Source organism: Pteropus vampyrus, unplaced genomic scaffold, assembly GCF_000151845.1.
Source record: "Pteropus vampyrus isolate Shadow unplaced genomic scaffold, Pvam_2.0 Scaffold153, whole genome shotgun sequence".
Taxonomy (NCBI): domain Eukaryota; kingdom Metazoa; phylum Chordata; class Mammalia; order Chiroptera; family Pteropodidae; genus Pteropus; species Pteropus vampyrus.
In genome coordinates this window covers 2,418,226-2,437,010 of record NW_011888934.1, presented here as the reverse complement: position 1 = coordinate 2,437,010, position 18,785 = coordinate 2,418,226, and positions in this window count along the sequence as shown.

Genomic DNA, 18,785 nt, shown 5'->3' with positions numbered 1-18,785 from the left:
TGTTGTTTCTACTCTGTCTTCACCCAGAATTTTATTCTTGATTAAATTTTATGAATTACAGGTAACATAAATATCAAAAGGAACTCATTTCTCTCTTTTCACAATCTTCTCTTGTCTAATCTTTTCCCTTTAATTTTCTCCTTATTCTCTTCCTCCTTCTCTTCTTCTTCCTCCTCCTCCTCATCATCATCATCATTATTATCAACATCATCTTCAACTTAGACTTCTGTCTATCAGATCAACAGCACAGTGGCTGGCACATAGAAAAGTTGTAAGCATTAATTACACAGATTATCAGCAATCATTGGAATTGTTTAACCTGATTAATCGGATGTAGGGTGGTCTTTTATCAGGAATATTTCCATACCCAACAATACCCTTTGAAATAGAATTACAATACATGGCTTGGTATTCTCAAAATAATGCTCTCTTAAATCTCCTCCGCACTTACATCATAAGTACTTACTATAAAAGTCCCAGTCACTGCCTACAGCCATCCAGCAAGAAAATTGCTTATTGCACATATCTTTTGTATATGTAGCTCTCAGTGACAAATGGGAACAAGAAAGAAAGGGAGTCAACAACATCAAATTATGGCAGCTATTGATAGAGTAGGATACACACACATAGTCGGGATGATGAAGAAAAAATGCCTCAGCAGTTTTATAAGGATATCTACCCTCAGTCAGGCAAGCAGAAAAGGATCCCCCAGAGGTTATGAGGCTAGGAAGAGATGGATAGCTTGAAGAGAAAAGTGAAGTGACATAAGAAATCAAAGAATATTTTACCCACAGAAAGAAAATCAATGAAAATGATGAACTGCTATTCAAAGGAAATAAACTGATTATTCCAGTCTCCACAAGAAAGGAGGTGCTGCAGGTAATCTGTCAGGATGAGCAGGACATTGAAAGGCGAGGAAAGAAGACAAGATGTGATCATCTAACTCTTATTCTAGCTTCCCTCCCCCCCGACCCCAAAAAAAAGTTAGATGTTGGAAACACAATTTAAAATTAATCGTTTTAGTGCAATAAAGCTTATTGGCCTGTAATATTTTCTACTTCTCTCTGTTTTTCTTTTATTCTTTATAAATACAACATTCCAAAAGTATTAAATATACAGTAACATACATGAAAATTTAAAATAATAATAAAAGGAACAATCCATGTACATGCCAAACGAATTACAAAAGAGAATTTTATCCATATCTTAGAAGTCCCCATGAATTTCCCTTCCTGATGATATTTCCCCTTTATCCTACCATGATAAGATAACCACTCTCCTAATTTATGACTTAACTAGGTATTTGATTTTCTTCATATCCCTGTAAATCGTAAATATACAAATAAGCAACATATCATTCATTTTGCTGTCTTTTTAACATTTTTATAAATGGAATCAAACTGCATATATATTTTAAACTTCTACTCTCATTCAATTGTATGGTTTTGAGTCCTATATACATATATTGTATACAGGGTATTGTATGATATATCGCAATTTATCCATTCAATTTATTATTGAAAGGTGGTTGGGTTGTTTGCAATGCTGCTATTGCAAACAAGAACACATTCTAGTACAAGAATCTAGAGTATGTACATGCTCGAATTTATCACATAATAAAACACTTTTTGTGCTGAGATTTTTAACAATTTTTCACCCCACTGCACTGGCACTGTATGAGAGTTTATTTTGTTCTCCATCCTTATAAAAAAAAATGTTATATTTCCTAATTTTTTCCAATTAAATATTCTTTGATATGGTTTTCATTTATACTTGCCTGATTATTAACAAGGTTGAACATTTCCTCATAAGCTTATTCAATATTTATATTTTCTTTTTAGTGATTTTCCTGTTCATGACTTTTGCTACTACTTTGGTGTGATGTTTCCCTTTTGCTTATGGTTTTGATCAAGCATTTCATAATCTGGATTCTAAACTTATAAGTTGCTATAACGTTTTTTTAGATTGTAGCTTACTTTTTTACTCTTTTCCTAATTTCTTTATAAGCAGAGACATCCTTAATTGTAAGGTTATCAAAATCAGAAATCAGAAACCAAAATCTGAATCCAACATCAGAAATCAAGTAGCATTCGGAGAGTTGGAGAATTCAGGTTTATTACACTGTGGACACTGTGGACACAGAGGAGCTAGTGCTCTGAAGATCTGGGCCCAGAGCTCAGTTGCAACATTCCTTATATAGACCTTTTTGGCACAGCCTGATTGGGTAATTTGAACTCTGGCCACTACAAAGCTGCAGGAGTTGCTATGGTTGCAGGTAGTTACATTGCATTACAAGGGCGGGAGTTACTACAGGTTACTGGCAGTTACAAACTATTACAACGCCTGGGAGTTGCGAGAGGGTGCAAACAGTTACACAGTTGCATTTGTAGCTTAGACGGATCAAAACAAAAGGAAGAGGTGAGTCTTTAGTCAATTTTGAGTACAGTCCATGCAGCAAGCATATTTACAGAAGCAGAACAGAGAGCTGATTAGCATTTCGAATGGAAATTCCTCATCAATCAAACTTATCAAATGTTTTCTTTACAGTTTATATCTGGTGGTTTTGTTTTTTTAAAAAAATAAAAAACATACCATCATATAAAAAAATATGCTCTCTAATAACTTCTAAAATTTTAGATTCTTTCCTGTCACATTAAATTTTTAAGTGGTGATGTTTGTATATCATTGTAAATAAAATTAATGCAACTGAACACACATTTAAAAATGGTTAAAGCTGTGAATTTTATATTTTGTAAATTTTACCACAATAATACAAAAATAAAATCCTATAATGAGATTCAGTCACTGCTTGAAGAGATCTAGAATTCTTTTCTTTTTCTAAGAGCCTAAATCAAATTTTCCAAACAAATACCAAAGAAAATTAGCATAGATTTCTGAAATAGGTAGGATTTTACCTATTTCTTTCTTTTCTTTTTTTTTTTGGAGGCAGATATTAATTTCAGTCAATATCACTAATACAGAAATTTATTAGGGAAAAAAAAAAAAGAGGAGTTAAATGAACAAAAGTTTTGCCCTAAACTTCTCATAAAACTATGCCAGATTGGGGAAGATGTCCCAACAACGAATTGTTTCAAAAGTACCAAAGCAACAGTTCAATGCAGGTTTTGTTTCCATGCTATGTAAGAAGTACACATTTTTGACAAATTTAATCTCTATACCTTTTAAAGGTAGGAGAAGAACACAGTGTTGATGGAGTATCTAGCTCAGGCTAGACACACCTCTGACTTCTTTTTCAAACCTGTCTTCTAGAATTCTCCTAACACAATTTCACAGACAAAGAACCTAAGGCTCAGAGGTTAAATAATTTATTCAGTATCAATTTGCCAGTCTGCATTAGAGCAGGAATTTGAACTCAAGCTTGCCTTACTCCAAAGCTTGTGCTGTTTCCATTTTCTACTTCAGTATCTCAGAAATATCTATAAAAGTGAGAAGTATAATTGGCATTGTTAAATGTACCAGGTGCTTCACTAATCTTATTGAATACTCACAACCACTCTACTAGGAACCTGGTATTAATCAAATTAAAGAGATAAGAAAACCAAGATTCTGTAAGTTAATTATACAGGCATATGTTAGTGTCAGGATTTTAAATCCTTCTTTGTCTGTCTTCAAATACTGTGCATACATTCCCTGTATTCCTGCAAAAACAATTTTGCAAAATAATGCATTGCGATAATTTTTCTTTTTCTTTATTTCTTTTTTTCTTGTGTGGCATTTGTCTCACCACAAAGTCTCTTTATAGTCAAATCTTTTTTCTTCCTCTTGTTTTAAGGTTGGTGCTTCTTAAAGTAAGGACACAGGAGCAGCTGCATTGGCTTCAACTGGAAGAAAGCAAATCCTCGTTAAGAAAGCAAATCCTCAGTCCCCACCTAAGATCTACTGAACCTTAGAGTCGAGCAATCTGTGCTTTATTAAGCTCTTGAGTGATTCTGATATGTGGTGAATCTTGTGAACCACCAATGAAAGGGAAGTTTCACTGAGTATTGGATCAAAGAGAAGTTGCTTATGAACAAACTGCCTTCCCGGCTTTTAATTTCCAGAAGCCTCAACTCTTTGTTAGGATAGAAGTATTCTCAACACTAGGAAATGCGTGAAGTTCTGAGATTCTGCTATCTGTGGAAACCCATGACTCTTTGCCTCAGAGGGAAATGAAGAATCCCTTTTAGGTGCATGTACCTTTCATGTGCAGAATTAAAGAACCTAAATTGTCCAAGTATTACTCTCTGTTAGGACAGGTTTGGGGCAAATATTTTATGAAGGAGATACCTGGGGTGAAGAGCACCTCTGAGGCATGCTCAATACTATAACTTTGGTAAATATCAGACTCACTGACCATTTAATTTAGTCCCCCCCAAAATAATGATAATAATAACTGCTATAATGGTAATAATAGCTAAAATCTTTGAGCATTTTCTATGTGAGGCATTATTTTAAGTGCTCTACATTTATTAACATGTTTAATCCTTACTACTAAATTATAGACTACTAGATAGCAAAGCATATTCTTCCTTATCGAAATCAAACAGAAATATTTCTGAGAGTTTACAAATACACATGAGTAATATTTTAAGAATTGTTTCCACATTCTTGAGTCAATTATTTACTTATTTTCTCAGTCTATAACCCATATATACTGACAGCTAGGAAGTGATGAAGAATTCAAATGTGTTAAACTATTTTGTTTGAATAGGGCTTAAAATGTAAGTAAAAATATTCACAAATTTAGCCAAGATGAGTCAGGACAGAGCTGGCTGGTAAAATGGAAACAATTCAATGTCCTCAAGTCTCCAGTTATCAAACGTGAACTTGTCAGTTGCAAAAGAACTTAATTCACCGATCCTACCTGGTGACTACAACCTATAGACATAGTGCTATGTTTTCTAAAACCAAAGGTAGAGAAAACTGGTTGGATAAATAAGTTCCTTTTCTGGTTTCTCAGTTTCTCTATATTTAATGAATAATAGTAAATATCAAATTATTCACTTAAGGAATTAATTTTACTTAAAAAGAGTAAAATCTCTTAAAATAGAAATTGTTCTGGAAAATGAAGATGTATAGCTAATGTGATTATAAATCACATTAATGAAACACAATAATTTGGAACAAACCTTCATTTTTAACTAAATTTCCTGTGATCATTAAAACTAAAACTATGGAAGGAAATATGAGGGGAAGTGGTGGATGAGGTGTTGTTCAACAAGTGTAGAATTTCAGTTTTGCAAAATGAAGACAGTTTTGAAGACTGGTTGCACAACATTGTAAATGTATTTAATACTATAGAACTGTGCACTTAAGGATTGTTAAGATGGTAAATTTTATATGTGTATTTTACAACTGTTTTTTAAATTAGTGAAAGAAAGAAAGAAAGAAAGAAAGAAAGAAAGAAAGAAAGAAAGAAAGAAAGAAAGAAAGAAAGAAAGAAAGAAAGAAAGAAAGAAAGAAAGAAAAGAAAGAAAGAAAAGAAAAGAAAAGAAAAGAATAAAGCAGCTGCCTTTTACTTGTATTGCTAGTAGGAACGACATTTTCCCAATTGTAAGAGTACCAAATAAAGCGAAAGTAAAAGAGAAGTGGGAAAATTAAATCAACATTTGTGGACCAACTATTCACAACTTGCTATGGTAGGTATTATTGGCTTCTCATATATATATATATATATAGAGAGAGAGAGAGAGAGAGTCAAAACATTTGCCCAATATAATGTAATTAGTCAGTGTTCTAATTGATATGCAAACAGTTTTGGGAAGATGCAAGCTTTCTCTATGGTAGAGTACTTTTCAAAATGTCACACCAAATGCAATTCTACCAGACCAACAAAGGTTAATATATGTAGGTGCTAAAAACAAAAAAGAATATTACCCAGTTGAAAATTCAGTGATCTTCAAACAGCATTGATCTTACTGATACTAATTATAAATCTCATAAAGTTAAAATCTATCACGAGCTTAGATATATAAGCAGCCTCACTTTAGTCTCCAGGTTAGCAATTTCATTCAGTTCATCTTAAGAAATATATATCCCACACAACAAGGTAGGAAATACACCATAACAAATTCACACCTTTACTTTAGTGCTTGTTAATAAATAGACAATAGGTTTAAAAGCAAAGATGAGTCTTCTCAGTGAAAACTGGTTTCATCTCAACATAAGTACATGTAACATTATAGGTAAAATAACATAGGAAACTAACTGTGATAACACTTGCAGTACAATAAAATGTGAAGAAAATATCAGGAAGGGAGACATAGATACAGAGACAGAGATAGAGATATCTATTTCTATATATCCTATTACCATGTTCCCTGTAGAGCTGAGTCAAAGCCTGGTCAGTAGGAGGAATGATTGGAGTGATTGTTATCTTTTAATGTTTTCCAAGGGGAGAATGTTTTCCAAGGGCAACTCTGGACTGAGGTAAAATTGCAAAGGAGAAGCCAGTCTATCTCCTGCCTCCGAATGGAGCTAAAGAGGCAGATATGTGGCTAATGAACTCAGGATAGCTCTCATGCTTGGACAAATTTCCTCAAAATAGTGATTCCCACTTGGACTACACATGAATGACCATGGGCTGAGCTTTAAGAGTAGTTGTATTCAGCTGGGTGACATCAGTATTTCTATAATATGCAACTCTAGTTGCTAGTCACCAATAATGATGTTTGCAAATTACCTCATTATTCAAAAATGATTAGACTCAGTTATTTGAATAATGCAAGCTCACAAACATCTAACTCACCTGGCAAGGGTAGATTCATATCTTGTGAGCTGAGTTGTATGTGGGCATGATGTACCCAATAGAGAGTGTAATGCACATGAACCTCAAGGACAAATGTCCTCATTGTTAAGATGGTAAATTTTATATGTGTATTTTACAACTGTTTTTTAAATTAGTGAAAGAAAGGAAGAAAGAAAGAAAGAAAGAAAGACAGAAAGACAGAAAGACAGAAAGAGCCAAGACTTTCTCAGGAAGAATGACCTAGAAGTTGTGATACCCCATATTTTCTCACATTTCAGTTGAAAAAGAACTTCTTGATAACAGTGGTTTCACTTACAAGGAACATTTTGGATTATAAATATATTTACTCTAGGCACAGGGTAGCAAGTGATATATATTTGAAATGTAATATATATATGTATATATACATATATATATTACATTTCAAATATAATATATATAGTATATAAATGTTATATATATATATAAAGTATTACAATTGTAGATTAAAAAATACTGTTGATGCAAATATTTATGTATGAATTTGATAAGCCTGAAATTAACCTAACAATAGTTAAAATTTTAAATCAAGTAGCAAAAATAAGACCACATTTTAAATAAAATTAAGTATAAATTTGCAAAATGATATTGAAATTTAACTTAGCCCTCAAATCAACACTAGGAAAAGGGAAGCACATTTACTTCTCCAATCTCCTTCTTTCCTACCTCTGACTGGTACTTCCCACTGGATAGCTGAAAGTCATAGGCCAATGAAGCTTTGTTGAATCAGTCCATGGGACTCAGCTCCTCAGGCACAAAGCAGGGTGGAGAAAGGTAGATTATGAATCTGGAGAGACAAAAGAAAAAAATGCTCAGCACAAATATGTATAGTGCTTTTAGAGTTTCAACAACCTTTCACACAAATCTACTTAACTCAAACAGCCTTTAAGATAAAGCAGAGATAAAGAAATTTGAAGTTCAAGATTTTTTAGTTTCTCAACACTGACCATTTATGTGTGTGGATGAAAACGGAAGTATATACAAGTTCAGTAACCAAAAGTAACCTCTCAAGGTGATCTGATCATAAATTATTCTCAACTGGGCAGGTCATGGTGGGCAGTCATGCCCCAGGCCTATAATGTCTTTAGTAAAAGGTTTTATGCCAGCTCTGTACATTATTCTTGTGCATCTGGGTTAACACACCATTGAAATGCCAAAAGTAATCATCTCTTCCAGACCACCCTCAATGGAGTACATTATCTTACCCTATAGCTCACTTCCTCCCACCTTCATATAATCTTTCTTAGGTTCCCTCCTTAATTCCAAATGTATTTAAAAAAAAAAAAAAAAAGCTGCAAACACTGTCATTCTCTAGAGCATTTGAAATCTTGCTTTCCAGCATGTCGTCAGTTTGGTTCAAGTAAACTCATAAAAATTCTCTACAGGTTTAGATGTTTTTTATATCAGTATGTATATAATAAAGCCAGTAATGAAACAGTCTTCTAATTCCATAGTAGGTATTTTTCAGGTTACTTAGAGAAATCTGGATATAAGAAAATCTAAGTAACTTAGAGAGATGCTTTGGTGGGTCTTGAAAACATTAATATAGAACTGGAGTATGTATTGAAGACATGGAGTTCAAATAAATCTGTGCTAGTCACATCCATTTTTTTTTCAATGGCCTAAAGGATCATACAGATCCTGGGAGTTCCTTGTCAATCTTTTAAGAGACCCATTAGCAAAGTACCTGTTGAACACACAGTAAAAGGTACAGTAAGAATTCTAACACTCTAAAACCCTTCCACAAAGAAGGAGTTGCATTCGAGTGGGAAAATACACTTTTGTTGTATTAATGAGAAATAACTGAAGAAATTTACAGGAGATCTCAAAACTAAAAAGCATGTCCTCTATTTATGCACAACAATAATTCTGGCCAACCTCTTGTATAACCTTGTACCCTTACATGGTTTAGAAAGTCTTTGATTCAAAAGAAGTCACGCTGCCTAAAGAAAGAGGTGAAATTAACAGATCGATGAGAATCAAAATAGTAGGTACTGTTAAAATTAGGCTGTGCCACATATGTTCCTAGAATAGCATTAGGAGGAAGAAATGGTAATCCCAGAAAGATAACAGAGTTCAAATAAAACAAGCCCTTTAAAAAAGTTTTGATTTGTTTTGTTAGAGTATAGTATGTGTGATGTATAATGTTTTGAGATGTGCATTTGAGGCACAAGTGTAAGAAGTTTGAAGCACATTGACAAAGTTCAAGAGCTTGAATGATAAGCCAAGGCCAGTTCATAAATAACAGGAACTGAGAATTATTCCCCTCTTCATATATTCTAGAACTGGATCCTGAGAGTAAATCTCTTTGAAGACAGTTCTGCAGGCATTTTGCAACTTTAGAAACACTGAGTAGTATATACATTGCATTAATCGAGGTAGAGAATTGCTGTTTTTTAACTATACAAGATGCTTTTCATATAGGTGCTATATCATTCATATGATTTGTAATAAATCTTTTGTATTCGTTCTTCACAATAATTTTTCTGAAATAGAAGCCAACACCTTCCAACTTTCTAAGCCTATCTATTGAATTAATTCATGAGCTGGACTGAAAAAAATGGGCCATTCTTCACTACCAGGATCATGAATATTTTAATATCTGAATAAAGTTAAAGCAACTTAACTTTGTGGAGATGCCACCAAGAGAAAAACATCTGCACCTATAAGCCAGAATTCCATCAATTCAGTAATAAAAATATGTTTAGAACAATTCCCTAGAATAGAGTTAGACTTCCTTAGCATAAAGGACCAGAATTGGATATGTAAAAAGATAAGTGAATAACCCCAGACTTTTGGAAACTTGTGGGCTTCTGCCAACCACAATGATCTGACAATTCAAAAAAGACATTAGAGAGTAATTGAATTTTTCTCTGTCTAATTTTTTCAGTTTATTTTTTACCAAAATCAGAAAACATAAAAGGAACAAAACATCCACAGAAGATTAAAGAAAAAGATATATGTGTAAAAATACATGTAATATTTTAATAAATTATTACTTACATCATTGTTTTTCTTGGTCCATGGAAAAAATGGGCAATTATCTGTAACCTAATCTGAACCTACTAGTAGCAACTCCTCATTTCCGATAAACAGCATTGACAAATCCTCAGCACCACCACCTAAAGAAGCTCAGTGAATTAGTTAATTCACTAATTCAGCAGTTCTCAACATTGGCTGTGTTAAAATAATAAAAACTCAACCGAGTAAATATGAAGATCTAATTGGCTTTAGATCATGAACTGGGCAGCAGCCCATCTGGCAAGTAGAAGGGCGCTCCAAGGGGCTGCACAAAATGGAGGGATTTCATAGGAAGAGTGGGGCAAGGGAGATATTAGAAAAGAAAAGAGGATTATTTGAAGCCTGAGAAATATTTTCTTTGGAGGAAGAGAAGAAGGGTTTTTATCATGAACATTACCTTGACTCTCCTTTCTCTGAGAAGGCCTAAGTGAAAAATTACCTTAGTGGTGCTTGATCAGAAAATTCAAGACTGGTTAAGGTTAATTAAGATTATAATTCTGGGAGAGGTTAAAACTGCAGTTATATCAGGTTATTAAATCTAGATTTGGTATCATGGGCTTTTAGCACAAATGATGCCATTTGGGGCCTTCAGTTTTTTTTTTCTTTAACAGCTGAATATTATAATTACCTAGGGGAACTTGAATCAGAATTTCTGAAGGTGGGATCTAAGCATTGGCATTTATTAAAGCCCCCCGCATGATTTTAAGGTACAGTTGGGCTTGAGAACTACTGCTATCTCTATGAAAAGAGGTTAAAATGTGAATGTGAGTTTATCTGCAATACTTTCATGACTTGAAAATCATTGCTGGTTACTAAGTTTCCTATCTTCTTTCATCACTAGTACAAATAATGCCCTTCTTCCACTTATATCATAGGCATTTGGTGAACATTAAATGAACATGAAAAACATTAATGAACATTAAATGAAAACTTTACCATGTCGACATATCTTAGAGTAAATTTCTATTCCTGTATGACCATAAGCACACTAATTTTTATTGCTATTTATACGTTTATAAAATGGGGATAATTGCACTGATTTTCTAGGGTTATCATGAAATAAAATAGGTTAATACATCAGAAAGTACCTAATAAAATATTTGCATAAAGTAAACATTCATTACATAGTAGCTATCAACAAATAATTACAAATTGTAATTCCAAATATGTTATTGAAGTCATAATTGCAAGAAGTTAAGAGGCTTAATTGTTCATAACTTTTTCCTTAAAATTTATGCAACAAATATTCGTTAAGTACTTGCCATGGCTAGACACTGTCCTGTATGCTAATATACAACAAAACAAAAATCCCTGCTCTTCATTAAATTTAATTTTCAGGGAGACACTGACAACATATTATATAATATAACATACTATGTAATATAACAGTAAGGGCCAAGGAGAAGAAAAAGGCAGGGTGGTGTGGTGGGGAGGCATTCATGGCAGACAGGACAATAAGGGGAGTTCTCATTGAGACAATTACATTTGAATAAAGACTTGAGGGAAGTAGTAGTAAGGAAGCTAACCATGGAGCTATCTGGAGTAAAAACAATTTAGGGTTAGGTAACAGTAAGAACTTGACTAGGGTATTTAGGTAGCATCAAGGAGATTATTGTGGCAGAATTAAAATCGAGTAAGGAGGAAACTAACAGCAGATAAGATAAAAAAGGCAATGTGGATAGAGAAGTGATGTGACCATACAAGGCCTTATGGACTGGAATTTTGCCACCTTTCCAGTAAATTTCTAAATGATTGCTCATTTTTTCAGGGCAATCATTAAAAGAGTTCTGGATTAAGAGCTATGATAAAAATATAAGGCGCAATTTTCATAGACCAGCGCATATAATTGCCTGAGCATGGTGACAAGCATACTTGAGACGATGCCTGCTCCATTGTCTTGGTCCCAGGACACTCATGAAGGGAAGGACTCACAGCCAGAAGGCAGAAATGAACTCTGGTTATTTAAATCATTAAGATTCTGAGTTGTTCGTTACTGCTTATAAAATACCCTGACTCATACATAGCTAATACTAAGGACTTCTGCTTTCATTCTGAGTAAAATGGGAAACTAGTAGAGATTTTTAGACAATTGTAAAATGATTTGACAAGTTCACTCCACCTACTTTGTTGAAAATAGGCTGTAAGCCTTGGGCAAAAGTAGAACTTCTTGGTAAAAAGAGATACCGTTGAGAATGTACATGGATGAGGTGGTATAGCATAAATATCTCCTTAATCAAAACAGAAATGAAGCAAGTCATCTGTCTAACTTTAGTACCCATGTTGTTTCCACAAGTTTACTGACCATTCTCTCTTTGACCTCTAAACTTTACTGAGACACCTTCTTTTCAGTTTTTTCCCCTATGTTCAATGTTTAATTCTTACACAAACATTAATTATAACTAAAAATAAGTGATTAATCTAAATATGCAGTAACATTCAATATCCACTATGTGATAGATAATAAAGATTTAAACAGATATAAATCCTTTTTCTTGTCCTTGAAGTCTCTCTACCTAGTTGGAGCCTCAAGACAAATACAATAGAGTGCATGCAATAGTAAAAGTGCCGATGGTTTTTAAGAATATATGTTAGAATAGTTTAGGAAAAAGAGAAATCAGATAATTAGTATTGATATCATAAAACATGTATAATGTGGTCTTTAGGTGTAAGATGAGACTTTTATGAGTGAAGAGTTGAGAAGGCATTTTAGTCATAAAATAAATGAGTAATTATCAGCGAGAAATTGATATCTTATGGCTATAATTTTCTGACAAAATATGCAGACCATTTTTGAAGAACATAAAATTTATTAAAAAGAAAAAAAGAAAGTAATTTGGAGAAGTAAGCAGCAAATTACAAAAGGTTTTGAATAACAAAACAGAGAAAATACAGGATAGACAAAAATAATCTTTTTAGTATTATTATAGTTTCCACATGACCAAAAGGTATTCACAATTTTAATATGCAGAGATAAAATGAGTGATTTAAAACATGATTGTGACAACATACATGACTCAATTATACATGCAATTTTGTCCCTACTTTAAAAGCAATACTAGTTTGACTATTTTATCTTAAATTTAAATCCAGGAATTATAGTGAACATATAATGTAATAAAGGCAGATTAAACAAGTTATGCATTTGCTAGTCAGGGAGGAAAATTAAAGTAAAAAAGAAACCAATTTACTAAAGGTTAATAAAAATAATTTACTTTTTAAATAAATCTCACAAACAATGCTCAAAGAACATTAAATTATCCATTTTGCTAAGAATGTGTAAGAAAAGAGCTTTTGAATATTTACTAATACAACACTATCTTCAAGCAAATTTCTAAAGTCTTAAAACAAATGTTATCATTTTCATTGGCATAATGTTCAGTTATAAGTCCAGTCTTCTGTAAAGGTCAAAAGGATTTCTAGGGGAAAAAAGATAGATTTGATCTGACAAACAATTATTCAAAGGAAAATTAAATTAGAGGATATTCTAGAAAGAAACCGATATGACCTCGCAGTGCACTAAAGGATGTGGCTAAAAAGGTTTCATGTGTCCTTTGGGATCAGTTACATTGCCATTCTGAAATATAAAATATTATAATTGTGTTAGCATAGTTATCAATGACAGACAATACAGAATATTGTGATTCTCAAGGAAGCATTCATATTTCAGCCCGATCAAAGATACTGTGAATTTTTAGCTGTTTATGTTTGAGATGTTTCATTCTGATGAGAAAGAAATGGATTCAATTTTTTTTAAGAATAAAAAAAAACCTAGTTACTAATGATAAAATTTCAAGACTCAAGACAGAATTTAGCACCAGCTAAAGCTTTGTTTGAAGATGGTAGTGATTTCAGTTTCAAATGCAAGTTCTTTCAAATATTATTTTACAATAAAAAGTAAATACTATTATTCTGGGAATTTAAAATTCATATTTTGAGATGTGAATTCCAATTTATTTAGAAAAAAATTGGCAGGTGAGATAAATTAACATAGTTTATGTGTACAAGACTATGTTTTTATTTATCATTGAGGACATAATAATATAGTGATTCTAGATTCTTTAAAGAAGGGTAGAGAACACAGGCAGGAAGAGTAGGTAATGGGGAATAGAAAGCATGGTCTAATGCTCATCATCACAGGAGAAAGTCTACTATTACACTGAGACTTCCATGATAATTAACTCAGATCTCTGGATGACATAGTGGACACATAAAATATTTGTAAAAAAAGTGAATTGAGTATCTTGATTTGTTAATGTTACTTTGTCAATATTGAGAGTTGGCACTTGGTCCACAATGTCAGAATGTGTGTTACCTTTGTACAGTTCATCCAACTCTACTATTTTCTATTTAAATAATCTAGTCACTCAGATTGGCGATTTTATTTTCCAATATAAATGCTTACCCAAGGTCAGGCTTTCTTCCTATGTCATGTACAATCTAGTGTCTTTTCTTTACCCTCTGTGTGAATTCATTCAATCTATAGCAATGAAACATCCTTAAGAAGTATGGAAGAATAACAGTACATGTTCTATTTAGGTCTTGTACAACTGTAGTTAGTTTTCTCTTTGCTCATGTTTGTTCAAGGAATTATGTTCAAATTCTCTTCTATCTTCTATATCAAATCATGGGTTTTATATTAAGGCACAGAATATCCAACACAATTTATCTAATTAAAAATAGCCTTATATATTTGTTTTCCCCTGCTCTTTTACTAGATCAGATAAACTGGAGGCCCTGCATGTTTACAAGTATACTGTCAGTTGTAAAAACTACATTCCAGAATTGGTGAAGCTGGTTTTGAACCAACTGTATACCATTAAAAGTCAGACGTCGGCAAACTTTTTTTTGTAATGGGCCACATATTAAATATTTTAATCTTTCCAGGCCATATAGATCTGTCTCATATTCTTATTTCCTTTAACAACACTTTAAAATCTAACAAATATCCTTAGCATACACTTATTATGAAAGTAGATAGTTGGATGAATTTAGCCTATAAGCAGTAGTGAATGTGAGTTCCAACTGGAAAACAGAAAAAAATTTAATTGAATAACAGGGGAAATAACATGGAACTCCTGGTCCATGTTATTAAAGATCACTTTGCATACTTTTCTTCATCTACGAGATTATATGAGAATGAAATAAGATATATAAAAAGCCTAGACACTAGAAAATGCTTTAAAAGTACTGGCTACTATTGATGGCAATTTTATTATTAGGATACCTAGAAATAATAAAGGCAGTTAAGGAAAAAATAATGTATTTATTGCCATTTGAAGGGTTTGAATGCTGATAGACACACCGATAACAGATCTGAGAAGGGATTAGAGATACCATAAAACTGTATCTTTTGCCATAAGTGAAATGCAAATCAAAACCACATGACATGCCAACCACTTCACATACACTAGGGTTGCTATAGTCAAAAAGATAATAACAAATAATAACTGATAATAACAAGTATTGAGGAAGATGTGGATAAAATGTAAAAAGAAGAACAAATTAACTCTAAAGTAACCATAAGAAAGAAAATGATAAGATCATAATGAAAAATAAATAAAATAGATAAGAGAAAAAGAATAAAGAAATTAAATCAAAAACTGGTTGTTTGATAATATCAAATAATAAACCTCTAGTTAGAATGAGTAGGACAAAAAAAGGCAAATTATAAATACCAGTAATAAAAGGTATGACACTACAGGCAATTCTATAGATATTAAAAAGATAATGAGAATATTATAAATAACTTCATAACAATAATTTCAACATCATAGCTGAAATGAACAAATGCATTGAAATACTAAAACTACCAAAGCTCACTCAAGAAGAAATAGATTAACTAAATAACCCTATGTCTGCTTAAATTTTTGAATTTGTATTTAAAAACCTCGGAAAATATTCTAGGCCTACATGCCCTCAGTGGTAAAGTCATTTAAGGAAAAAATAATATCATTTCCACACAAACTCTTTCTAAAAAGTGAAAAAAAAGAAATAATTCCTGATTCATTTTATGAGTCAATACTTCCCTGATACTAAAAGCAGAGATATTATAAATAAATAAAATTATAGACCAATATCTATATACAAAGATGCAAATATTCTAAATAAGTTTAGTGAACAGAAATCGACAATATATAACTTGTAATTTATCACATTAAACTAAAAAAGAAAAAATTGTATAATCTTCTCAACAGATGTAGAAAAAATGTGACATCATCCAACAACTGTTACTAATGAAAAAAAGTTTTCGTAAAACAAGCATAGAAAGAAACTATACTAACCTAATAAAGTACAATTATAAAAAGTGCAGATCTAACTTACATAATGAAGAAAACTATATTGCTTTCCCTATAAGATCAGGAATAAAACAAGGATGTCCCCTCTCCCCACTTCTATGCACTATCACACTGAACATCCTAACCAGTATAATAAGAAAAAAAAAAAAAGAATTCAAATTACAAGGAAAGAACTGAAACTATCTTTATTCACAGACAACACTACCATCTATACAGAAAATCCAATGGAATCTACAAAAAAGTCCCTGGAACTAATTAACGAGTGTTAAAGTCAATTACATTTCTGTTACTAGCAATGAACAATCAGAACTGGTATTTTTTTTTAAATACCATTTACAGTAGTATACAAATATGAACTACTTACAATAAATCTGACAGATCTGACAATTACAAAATATTGCTTAGAAAAAATTTTAAAAGATCTAAATAAATGTAGTAATATCATGCATTCATGATTGGAAGAGTTAGTACTATTTAATGTCAATAATCTCCAAACTGACCTATAGCTCAAATGCAATCTCAATCAAAATTCCAGTAATTTTTGTAGAAACTGACAAGCTTATTATAAAATTTATACAGAAATGCTAAAGATCTAGAACAACCAAAACAACTTTGAAAACAGAACTAAGTTAGGAGACTTAAACTGACTGATTTCGAGATTTATTTAAAGCTACAAAGGTCAAGATATTGTGGTTGGCATTAAGACAGAAAAATAGATCAATGGAACATGATGGAGTCTAGAAATAGACTCATATGTATATGGTCAATTGATTTTTGCCAAAGTGTAAAGTACAAAGTGTTGAAATGCTTATCTCTCCAACAGATGCCACTGGAACATCTGAATACCTATCTTGTAAAATAATATCTTTGATCTATAACTCACAAGATACAGAACAATTACCACAAAATGGTTCACAGTACAAAATGTGAAATCTAATTTTTTTTTAAATTCTGGAACACAGAAGAAAATCTTTGTGATCTTGAGTTAGTCAAAGAGTTCTTAAATATAACTCCCTAAACCATACTTCATATAAACTGGACCTCAGAAAATTTAATAATTTCTTGCTCTTTCAAGGACACTATTTAAAGAATGAAAAGACAAGACATAGACTAAGTGAAAATATTTGTAAATCATATATCTGATAAAAGACTTGTATCCAGACTTTTAAAGACATTCCAAACTCAACAAGTAACCCAATCTTAAAAGTTAGCCTCAAACTGATATTTAGCCTAGGAAACTCAGATTAATTTTGGAATTAAATTTGGATTCGAAACTCAAGTGAATATTAAAGCTAATTTTCGTATTGCCTTACTGCTGGTTATTGATTTTCCTGTACCATCACTCCCTTGTAAAACTTGTGTTAGGATATATAAAAAAATTAAAGACAAACAATAAAATTTTATGACATATTCAGTTGGGCTCACCAGAAATAAAACATTTATATACCTTTTATTTAAAATGTGACTATCAAAAGTTTATAATTTTTAAAAAATTTTTAAGAGATAGTAAATTTCAAGTGAAAAACTGATAAGATTTGTTTGAGAACATATGAGGTATGATACCTGATAGAAGATGATTAATTTGTATAAAGTTATTTTTTTCTAGATTTTGCTGGTTATGTTCTCAGATATACAGAGACAACTTAAGAAAACAATTATATTTTCGCCTGCGTAGTACATGATTCATTTTTTAATTAATTAATTAATTGATTGATTTAATTTATTTCAGCGAGGCAACCCTTGGTTGACCTCACAGATTGCAAGGACCTTGTCAGTTTACAATCCCTTATTTTTTACACATACAACATTTGGTCTTCCTAGGTGGTCTCTCATTCAAATACTAATCAGGCCCAACCCTGCTTAGCTTTCGAGATCAGAAGAGATGGGCTTGTTCAGGGTGGCATGGCCATAGACCATTAATTATTTTTTAAAAGCGTGTGTCTGTGAAAGTAGATCTAGGTTCATATTCAAGACCAAATAACCTTTCATAATAATAAGTAAGTTTCTTCATCTATAAAAGTCTTTTTCAAATATAGCATGGGGATATTAATTCCTAAGGTGTTCATGAAAATTAAATTAGTGTATATAAAGCAGCTAACACATGCCTGATACTGAATAAATGTTAATTATATATCCACTTCCACTCCTTGTTTTAACTCTGTTGTTGACTTCTATGTTACACATGTCCAAGAACAAATATAAAAGTGAAAACACAGTAATATTTATAAAAATAAAATATTTTCTAAAATGTTCTTCTTGTGCTTTGTTAACTAGTCAACAATTATTAGTTAGATCCTTAAAGACACCTAATATTCTTTCAATGATATCTGACTCCTTGAGTATACTCTCAAAGTATTACATTCGATCTACTCTCAGAGATTTTATGCTAGAAGTGTAAAAAGGTGATTTCTATTCATTCAATTATACTTGGGAAAAAATAGATCAAATTGTTCAAAGTAATTAATAAAGATCTAAATTATTTTTAACATGATAAATGTGAGCACTATTAATTAAAAATAATTTATTTCTAGTTTACCAACAGACTTGTTGATGTTATTCTATTCATCTCAACCAATGATATTTTGATGGTTTGGCAAATTATAAATATATATTGAAGAAAACGTATGTGTGTGTATATATATATATGTGTGTGTGTGTGTGTGTATGTGTGTGTGTGTGTG